The 9,323-nt window shown below is 35.1% G+C and overlaps 1 pseudogene; it reads right to left on the reverse strand.

The window, feature by feature from the left end:
* Positions 1 to 1,585: 1,585 nt before the first annotated feature.
* LOC145555998 (uncharacterized protein At3g28850 pseudogene) lies at positions 1,586 to 4,332 on the reverse strand (annotated as a pseudogene).
* Positions 4,333 to 9,323: the final 4,991 nt, after the last annotated feature.

The following is a 9,323-nucleotide window of genomic DNA, read 5'->3' on the forward strand; positions in this document are numbered from 1 at the left end:
CAAATAATATTACTACAATTAAATAAAAACATAATCTATTTCATCACGCATTTGTCTCCGACTTGTTGATATATTCTAATTTGATTTAGCCAAGTTTGACAATTATTGGATTGGCATAATTTAGTTAGAATATCTGTAAAGTTGAGACAGTAATCTATTTCTATTATAGTGCTTTGATTAAAAATTATAGGTGTCTCTTTTATAGTTGTAAGAAGTTTCACATATTCACACTAATCTTTTTTGTATGTCCTCGTTCTTTTTTATTTGTTCCATTCGTTGTTGTTTACTTGACGAAATTTTAATTAGGTAAAGCGATAAAAAAATGTTAGTTAGAGTAAACATATTGTATAAGAAGGTAAATTAGCGATTTTTTAGGATCATTTATAGTCAACTCTACAATCCAAATAAAAAAATAGAGCAAAGTAAAAGATACAGATTATCTACTCTTTAGTACAATAGTTTTACTACAATTTTTCAATGGTGGTTGTCTTTTTATTGGAGTATCAAACACTTTTACCCATTAGGAAATGTTGACATTGTAGAAGTTTGATTGTTTAGAGGAGGAAGTGGGAACTTTCACACAAGCCATTTACTTAGGGTTTACTAGGTAAGTAGCTTACTTATTTTATGAAAATTTTAATTTAATAATAGTAATTTTTTTATCCATCAAACAACAACAATAAATTGTCATGTAACATTAAACACCCCCATTCCTAATAAATACAACACTTTAAAATAAATTGAATTGTCATTACTCCACTTATTTTAAAATTAAAAATTAATAATTTGAAAGAGGTTAGCCTTCCAAAAAAATATGTGGTAGAAAAATAAATTCAAGTGAGTGAAATTTAGATAAAACTAAATTATTTCAAATTATTACTTCATACAAATTCATACTGAGTATAATTTTAAGAAAAGTTTGATTATAATACATAAACTTTTAGGTCCAGGCAATACCCCATGCGATCATTATATGGGGTTGCATTAAAATATATTTTAATTTATAATTTAGTTTTTTTTAATTAAATTTGTTATTCATATGGTCATTTATTACATTTTAATATTTTGTATTAAAAAATAACATAAACTATGATGTAGCTAAGTGTTTCATTTAGTTTTATGATTAGAGCTTGTATGTTCAAATCTTGTAGGTTGCATATACAAAGAAAAGCGCTACATGACAAGTAAACTTTATTTGAAACACCTTTTAACAAGACGTACACTGTTAAATTTTTTTTTTTTCCAAACTTAAAGTTGAGTTATATTTATTAAATTTCTTAAAACTAAACTCCAATCAACCGTGATTATTGAATTTCTAACCTAGAATGAAAAGTGAATTTTCACCCAAAATAAAGTGGTTTTTCCTAATGATCACCCCCATCATCCCCACCTCTTTTTGTGTTTAATTTTTGGCTTTGAGCCAGGTGCTGTTCAATGTACATCCCAGAACAAATCATTGATTTTAGAGCCAAATCAATCATTTTAACACTCAATAAATCCACTGAAAAAAGCTTAAAATCCAGTCAGATTTTCAGCTGTATTTTATCTAAAATAACAAGCAAATTATCAAAAACCAATGCAACAATTCAGAAAAAAAACCCTTTTCTTTCACTGTTAATTACTGTAATTATATCAGGTTATATGCAATTATACAAATACAACCTTTAATTATAAATCTAATTGTACAAATTAAGCACAATTTTTTTTTGACTAGCTAGGGATAACCAATACGGCAATACCCTGCTAAAAGCACTAGTCAACATTTTTTTATATCTTAATTCATGTTTAATTTTGTATTAAACATTTTCTTTAGACATTATAACTATATCAAACTCCCTACTGTACAACAATGATCTCACAAAAGTGAACAAAATTTTTAGCAATAAACATAAGTGGTAAATCCATCTTTACCATATGTGTATATCTGAGTCAAGTCGAGTCGAGCTTAATAGCAACAAATTGGGCATCGAATGAGCCCGTTCTCGTTGCAATCGGGACACCTTTGAAATCCATACTCGTCCTCTTCATACTCTTCTTCTTCATCATCGTCTTCTTCGTGTTCATAGTAGATTTTACAACTACCCGAGCACGTTTCACATGGCACGAACCTTATATCGCCACAAGCCTCACACACGTCCACTAGGTTACCACCATCATCTTCTAGCCTTTCACAATGTGCTACAATTTTCTCAAGCTTACCATCTTCGTGCATTTTTCGTATTTCATCAATTCCGCCAATGTACCTTTCTCCAATAAACACCTTAGGCAAACCACCCTTAAACCCTTCGCCTAGTAGCTCCTTCAACTCCTCCTTGAACCCCGAGTGCATCGATACATCCCTCTCATCCACCCGAACTCCTAATCCTTTTAGGATAAGGCGAACATAGCAACAATTTTCGTATGTTCCCCTCACCCCTCGTAAACTAGTGAAGTACAAAATCACCCGTTCTTTAGTAGTATTGACCCCATTACTTTGAACATAGCCATAATCCGGTGAACTCGACATATCATCCTTTTCCTCGGCGCTATCATCCTTTTCATCAGCAATAATCCTGTCCACAAAGCCATTAACATGAGCATAACCATCCTCATCTCCACTCGAATTGTCGGCGACTTGCAACAATCCCCCATCATCCTTGATCAAATGCTGCTGCTCGCGAACACCATCACGAGCCTTAAGGTGAAAAGGGTTCGTAGGAGACAACTCCTCGAGCGCCTTCCTAAACATAGAAATAACTTCAGGATCAAATTCAGACACCAAAGCCTTCGAAATCGAATTCACATTATCACCATCTTTCTCCTGAGCATCAAACCAAGCCTTTGCATTCTTCGGGGAACCCATCCTGCTCTTCTGTAACCCTCTAGGAGAATCAACAAGAGGCGGTATCGAATCAACCGAAACATGGAAAGAAAAACTCCGAACATGTTTCTCACCAAGAACCCTTAAAGGACTAGTAGTATTATCTTCAAGACCTTCCATTAATTCACGAACATTAATCGTTTCGGGCTCACCCGGAGGTGTCCTAATAGGGGTTTTAGGTACAACTCTTGTAATTTTCTCATCAATCATTTTAGACCAAGCTTTTGCCTCAATCATACCCATCGTGAAATCTTTATTTTTCTCAACACCCTCTTCATGATTCTTCCTAAAATCAAAATCAACCTCCTCCCTCACAAAATGATCATCCCAATTTTCGGCCCCGGCCGAAAAGCTAAGATCAACCGGCTTCTCTAGCCTTATAGAGCCTAAAGTGGAGGATGTGAGTGCTACCATATGATAGCTATCCCCTTGCTTTTCTGGTGGGTGATGTACATTCATAGAAAAACTTCTTCTACTCATTGGTGAATATTTTGTCTTGCAATGCCGACATTTGGATTGCTTTGAACTTGCACAACCCATCAATGAAAGCTTATATAAGACGGTTTTATTTGAAATACAATAAATCGGAGATTTAAGGGATATGATGAAATCGAAGATTGCAAAAAAAGGCTATAAATTCTGCATTAAGAAGGCGAAAACAGGGGAAGAAAACAGAGGATTTTTAAAGGAGAGATAAATTTTATTATTGAGATTGACGAACAGATAAGAAGAACATTCCCTAGATTTAGGGATTGCTTAAAACCCCAGCTTCAAAATCTTAGAATTAATAAAAATTAAGCAAATGGGTATTATTTTCAGAAAAAATAATTGTCACTATACCCTCTCAAAAGTAGTGTACAAAATTGATAAAAATATTGGAAAATTTCATCAAAATAATTGAAAAAATTTATGCTCTAAGATGATGAATAAAAGAAGAGAAAAACAATGAAGAAGAAGGAAGAGAGGGTAATGAAGTTAGATTCAGATCCATTAATTAAAGAGGTAAGGTAAGAAAATTAAATGCAATTAGTTTCCAAAATTAAAAAACGTACACGTTTTTAAATTGACTTGGAAATTGAAATAAGAACTTAAATTAAGAAAGTTTGAGAAAGAAAAAATGAAGATTCTAAAAAATGAATATGGTGGGTAGTGTTTTTTGTGTAAAGAGAATAAAAAAGATTACACAAAATAAATAAATAAATAAAATTCCAAAATTGTTCCGAAATCGTGTATTGTATGATAGGGTAGCAACCCTTTCTGAGAAATTGGCTAGAAAATAGAGGGAAAGGGGGTATAAAGAGAAAGAAAAGAAGGTATAAATTGGGTGGTTAAGAGGTATGGAAGAAGGGAAAATCTTCGTTGGAAAAGTTTGAAGAGGATATATATTATGGTTTTTGCTGTCAACGGGAAATTTTAGAATTTAAAATTCAAGTATTAAAAAAAAAACAATAAAAAAAAAAAGTTGTAGTACAAAGTTTGACGATGGTTGTTAAGACGGCAAGTGCGGCAATTATTGCTTGAAAGGCTCCCTCCACTAATTGCTTACGATTTTTTTTTTAATTTTCTTCTAAGACATTAGTCATTACACTCATTAGATTGTAATTTATCTTAATCCTATCTAATTTTTTTTTTTTATGACTTAGAGTACAATTGGGGAATTGCTGGACAAAATTCTTGATTGGCGAATCTTGTCAAGAAATGATATTTTCATTATCAGCTTGTCTTGTGTGCGGCCGACCATACCGTGTGACCACTTAAAGTAACCCCTATAACATTGATCAAGTAACTCCTGCAATACCAATCAAGTAATCCTTATGACACTGACCGAGTAACTCTATAACAATGATGAAGTAAGTCCTTAAACACTGATCAAGTAACCCCCATTACACTATCAAAGTAACCCCTATAGTGGCTGGCCACATGGTGTGGCCAACCACATATAAGACTTTGTGTTTCATTATTGAATTGAAAAGGATCTTGCCAATGAACGTTATCGGGACTTTAGATAGTATTTAAAATGCTAGTACTCTATATTAATTTGGGAGTACATACTACAATTACACGTCCATCAGTGTAATTAATGTTTATTTTAATTTTATATTTCTACTTTTAGTTGCCTTATCCAAAGCTTTTGAGGCGTCCGTTAGCTTTTGTCAATTAAAATATATACCATCTACATAATTAGATATATAATACAATTTTTTTTAATTTTTTTTTTGGTGCAATATATAAGGAGTAATGTTTTGGAAAATACTACCTCCTGTTCATTTTAGTTGCAACAATTTCCTTTTTGGGGTGGTTCACTTTACTTGCAACAAATTTTTTTTTTCCTTTTTTGGTAAGTTTTTGGGTGTAAATTTACATATTTGCCCTTACTTATTTACTAACCTATTATATTAACACTCCTAATTTGTTTTACTTAGTTTACTTATTTTATTAATTAATCTAACTACTCCCAGCAAATTTACCCCCTCCTCCTTTAAATTGCTTCATCTCCCAACCACCTTCATTGAATCTGCATTCAATACTGGAAAATGGTTGGGAGAAATAAATTTTGGAAAATTTTTCCAGAAATGAAGCCCCCCCTCTCAAACCCTAACTGTTTAAATTCTCTATCTCTCGTCGTTTCTTATTTCTCTCTCCTCTTCGCCTTCTCTTTCTCCTCCAAAACCCTACATCTTCCTCCTTTCTCTCTCATCATCCTCTGTATTCTCACACCGATTCACCCCATTTCACTCTTCAAATGTCTTCTTCTCAACCAAAAATCATAGATCTCGAAAGCCATGAGTCCCTATCTTCTGGATCTACTAGAACTCCAAAAAAATCTAAGCGAACCACGTACATACCTCGTCGTGGTTCTGGGGTGATGAAGCCGCTCCGTCGTGCTTCTGTAATTGCAAGGAGGAAGATTCACGGTGCGAAGCTTGCTGAATACATTTCAAGCGACGAGGATGAGAAGCCCATTAAGGTTTCTGGGTCCAAAAGGGCGGTTCCGCCACCTCACAGCGCAGATCTGGAGGTAGTGTCCACCAAAGACGGTGGATCTGCTGCTGTGGTGGTTGTTCCAACTGCTTCACCACCACCAGACGCCAAATATGAGACGAGGTCTTCGTTGTTCCAGGAGCTCACTGCTGGAGAAGTTCTCCAGCCACCCTCTTCCCATCCCATGATGGGCGGGAGTGCTTCTGGGTCTGGCGCTGGTAGGAAGCGCATGAGGGGCTCACCTCCTGGGGGCCAGGAGCCTGATGATGTACTGGAGGCTTACCTCTAGATCTACTACCCCCAGTAGTCCCTTCCCCCATACTAATTGGGCAGCGTAATTTCTAAAATTCTAATCTTCTTCTTCATTTCCAATTTATGCTAGATTATGGTATTCATGAGTCCCCTGTTGGTTGTTATGCCTAGTCTGATATTGTTTGTTGGTTGGCTTTGATTTGATGTGTTTCCTTTTATTATTGCATATGTTGTTGGTGAATCAGTTGTTGGTTGTTTGGGTTTGAATCGTTGTTTTATAAACGATTTGAAATAATCCCCTGATATGTTTGGATATGTTGTTGTGGTATTGTGTAGTTGGTTGTTTGGATAAGAATTGTTGTTTTGGATTAAAATTGATGAGTCCCCTGTTTTTTTTTTGGATTTGAGATGTTGGTTGTGTGCTTCAGTAACTATGGTTGGAGTATGAAATGCATATGTTGGTGGTGTATCAGTTGTTGGTTGTTTGGGTTTGAATTGTTGTTTTATAAAGGATTTATCTTAATCCCCTGATATGTTTGGATATCTTATTGTTGTATGAGTTGTTGGTTGTTTGGATATGAATTGTTGTTTTGGATTAAAATTGATGAGTCCCCTGTTTTTTTTGGATTTGAGATGTTGGTTGTGTGCTTCAGTAACTATGGTTGGAGTATGAAATGGGCTGTGTATGATTTTGTTCCTTGAGTCCCCTGTGTATGATGCATTAAGTCCCCTTTCCCAACTGATTGCATCAAATTGAATCCCATCCAAATGATGAAGGGACTCATCTGATAGCTATTTGAGTGACATGGCTGCTCTAGTTACCTCTGATTGAGGTATCTATTGAGGTACCATAACTCATTGATGCCTTGAAAGAGAAATGTAACCCTATCTGATGGATTATTAGTGACCAAAATAGATTGAGTTTCCATTAATAACAAAAGGTTGTGATTTGTCTCAAACCAAAGTATAGTACCATATAAGACTGCCTAACGATGTTTACATTAAGTATGTACCAAAATACACCTAACCAATACCAACAAAAACTACAAAAAACATGTTTAGCTTTTACTGGTTAGATGTGGCAGTCTTTGGCTCTGTTGGTTTGAATGTGCTTCCTTATAGTCTTCAATCTGCATCCACTTCCATTTGAAATTCAGTTGCATTTGAACTTGGAATTGTGATTGAATCAATATAGGAAACAACCTCTGCAATTAATTCCTTGTCTACTTGAAGCAATTCTGGTAGAACACCTTGCCTGTCTAGACTTCTTTTTTTCATGTGTGGTATTGTGTAGTTGTTTCCTCCTTTTCTTCTTAAGACCTCAACCATGCATGACTGAAGTGTAATCCAACTGTATTTGTTCAACTCTGGATCAAATCCTTTGAATACTATTTCAACTTCTTTGATGAGATCATCTAAAGTTTGAGGAAATGACTGATATTGCAGTGATTGAATGACATTGAAAAGTCCTGAGTCTAGAACATTCATGTCTGGTGATTGTGCTGGTTGAAAAACAAATTGTATGTTGAATCCATATGCTTGACATGCTTCTTGAAATTCTGCATCTTGTGGTATTTGGCGAGGCCTAGCATTATCCCATTGAATAGTTATGTTTTTGGGAAGTTGGGGTGGCCATTGTTCATGTATTGTTGGCAACACATGATTAAGTAGCATGTCCCTTATTGCTCCCTTGTTAATACTCTGGACTGCCTTAGCCTCAATGGTTCCCTTGTCTCTGTTTTTACTCTTTTTCTTTGCTTCCTCATACTTCACAAAAGGGAAAAGACCATACTTCCCATCATGTAATAATTGTTTGTTTGCATCATACAATGGTTTCCCAATCATGCCCATAAACATAACCTTTATCTTGAACCTTTTGGACTGTTGGGCTCTGTATGGATTGTCTTCAGCTGGGAGGAGGTAGAATTTCCTTGTTTCTGGGTTTATAAAAAAACCACTTTTCATCAATGTGTATCCATTGTTGCATGTCTTCAAATAAAGGGTCCCCTTCTGCTGGAATTAGGGTTATGTGACTTAGAACCCATTTCATTCTTGTTATTTTATGCTGGTCAGTGAGTGCTGGTTTGTTTGTGCTTGTGTGTGTTCTCAATCTACCCCTTTTCCTTAATCTGTGAATAGCTGACTTTGACACATTAAGTGCTGCAACATATCCTCTTCCAGTTTGTCTTTTGTACAAAGGCACTGATGTTAAGAATTCATCACTGTACTCCTTTTATTTTATGCCCACAGTGCCTATTTTTTTGGTCCTTACATCTACAACATTTCCTTGTAACATGTGTTTCTTAATTACCTTAAACCATCTTGTTGTTGTTGATCTATGCACATGATGCTTTCTTGCCAAACTGGATAAAAATCCCCTTGGCAATGAGTCCCCCTCCATATTGAGCATGATCTCATCAACTGGTTGACGCTTTTCTTCTACTGTCATTTCTCTGCTTTGTCTGCCATACATATGTAGTGGACCATGTACTTCACCATCATCATCTCCATCATAACCACCTTCTTGTTCTGAGTTGCTGTTTTCAACTTGAGTCTCTTCATCTGTGAAATGATGCCATGCTTCTATTGTTTGCTCCTCATTGTACAGTTGATTTTCATTAAAAAAGAGTTCTTCCAAGAACTCTGCCATGAGTCCCTATATTTTTTTTTTCAGGCTGACTGTAGGTGATGAAGTGGTGGCTGTATTTTTTTGGAATGGTCTTCAACGGAGCCTAGAAGAATGGAACATAGATGCTTCTTTTGTCTTTTTAGTACTGTGAATTTTAGGCTAACAATGAACTAATTTTAGGATTATGTAATTTGTAGGATGGTGTTTTGTAAACAATTAACTACTCACCCTACAAATTACATGGCATCCCCACCCATGTGCAAAGTCAGGAAGTTTTTGGGTGAGAAAAGTACACCTCACCATTTTTTCCCACTACTTTTACTTTATTAAAATAAGACTCCACATGCTTTCCCTCCTATTTTACTCCCTTAATTACTTAAACTCCACATGCTTAAAGGCCCTTAAAAGTTTTGCCTAGGTATGCGTAAAATGGTCCTTTGTTGCAATTAAAATGAACCGGAGGTAGTATATAGAATAGAGTTGTATCCAATCATGTAGAATTTTAAAATTTTCTATTTAAATACATAAATGATACAGATTACTTTTTTTTTTGCCAATTAATTACATCCAACCCTCCTACCATTATGAGCAATACATAAT

The sequence above is a fragment of the Chenopodium album genome, chromosome 8 (genome assembly GCF_948465745.1).
Source record: "Chenopodium album chromosome 8, dcCheAlbu1.1, whole genome shotgun sequence".
NCBI classification, from domain to species: domain Eukaryota; kingdom Viridiplantae; phylum Streptophyta; class Magnoliopsida; order Caryophyllales; family Amaranthaceae; genus Chenopodium; species Chenopodium album.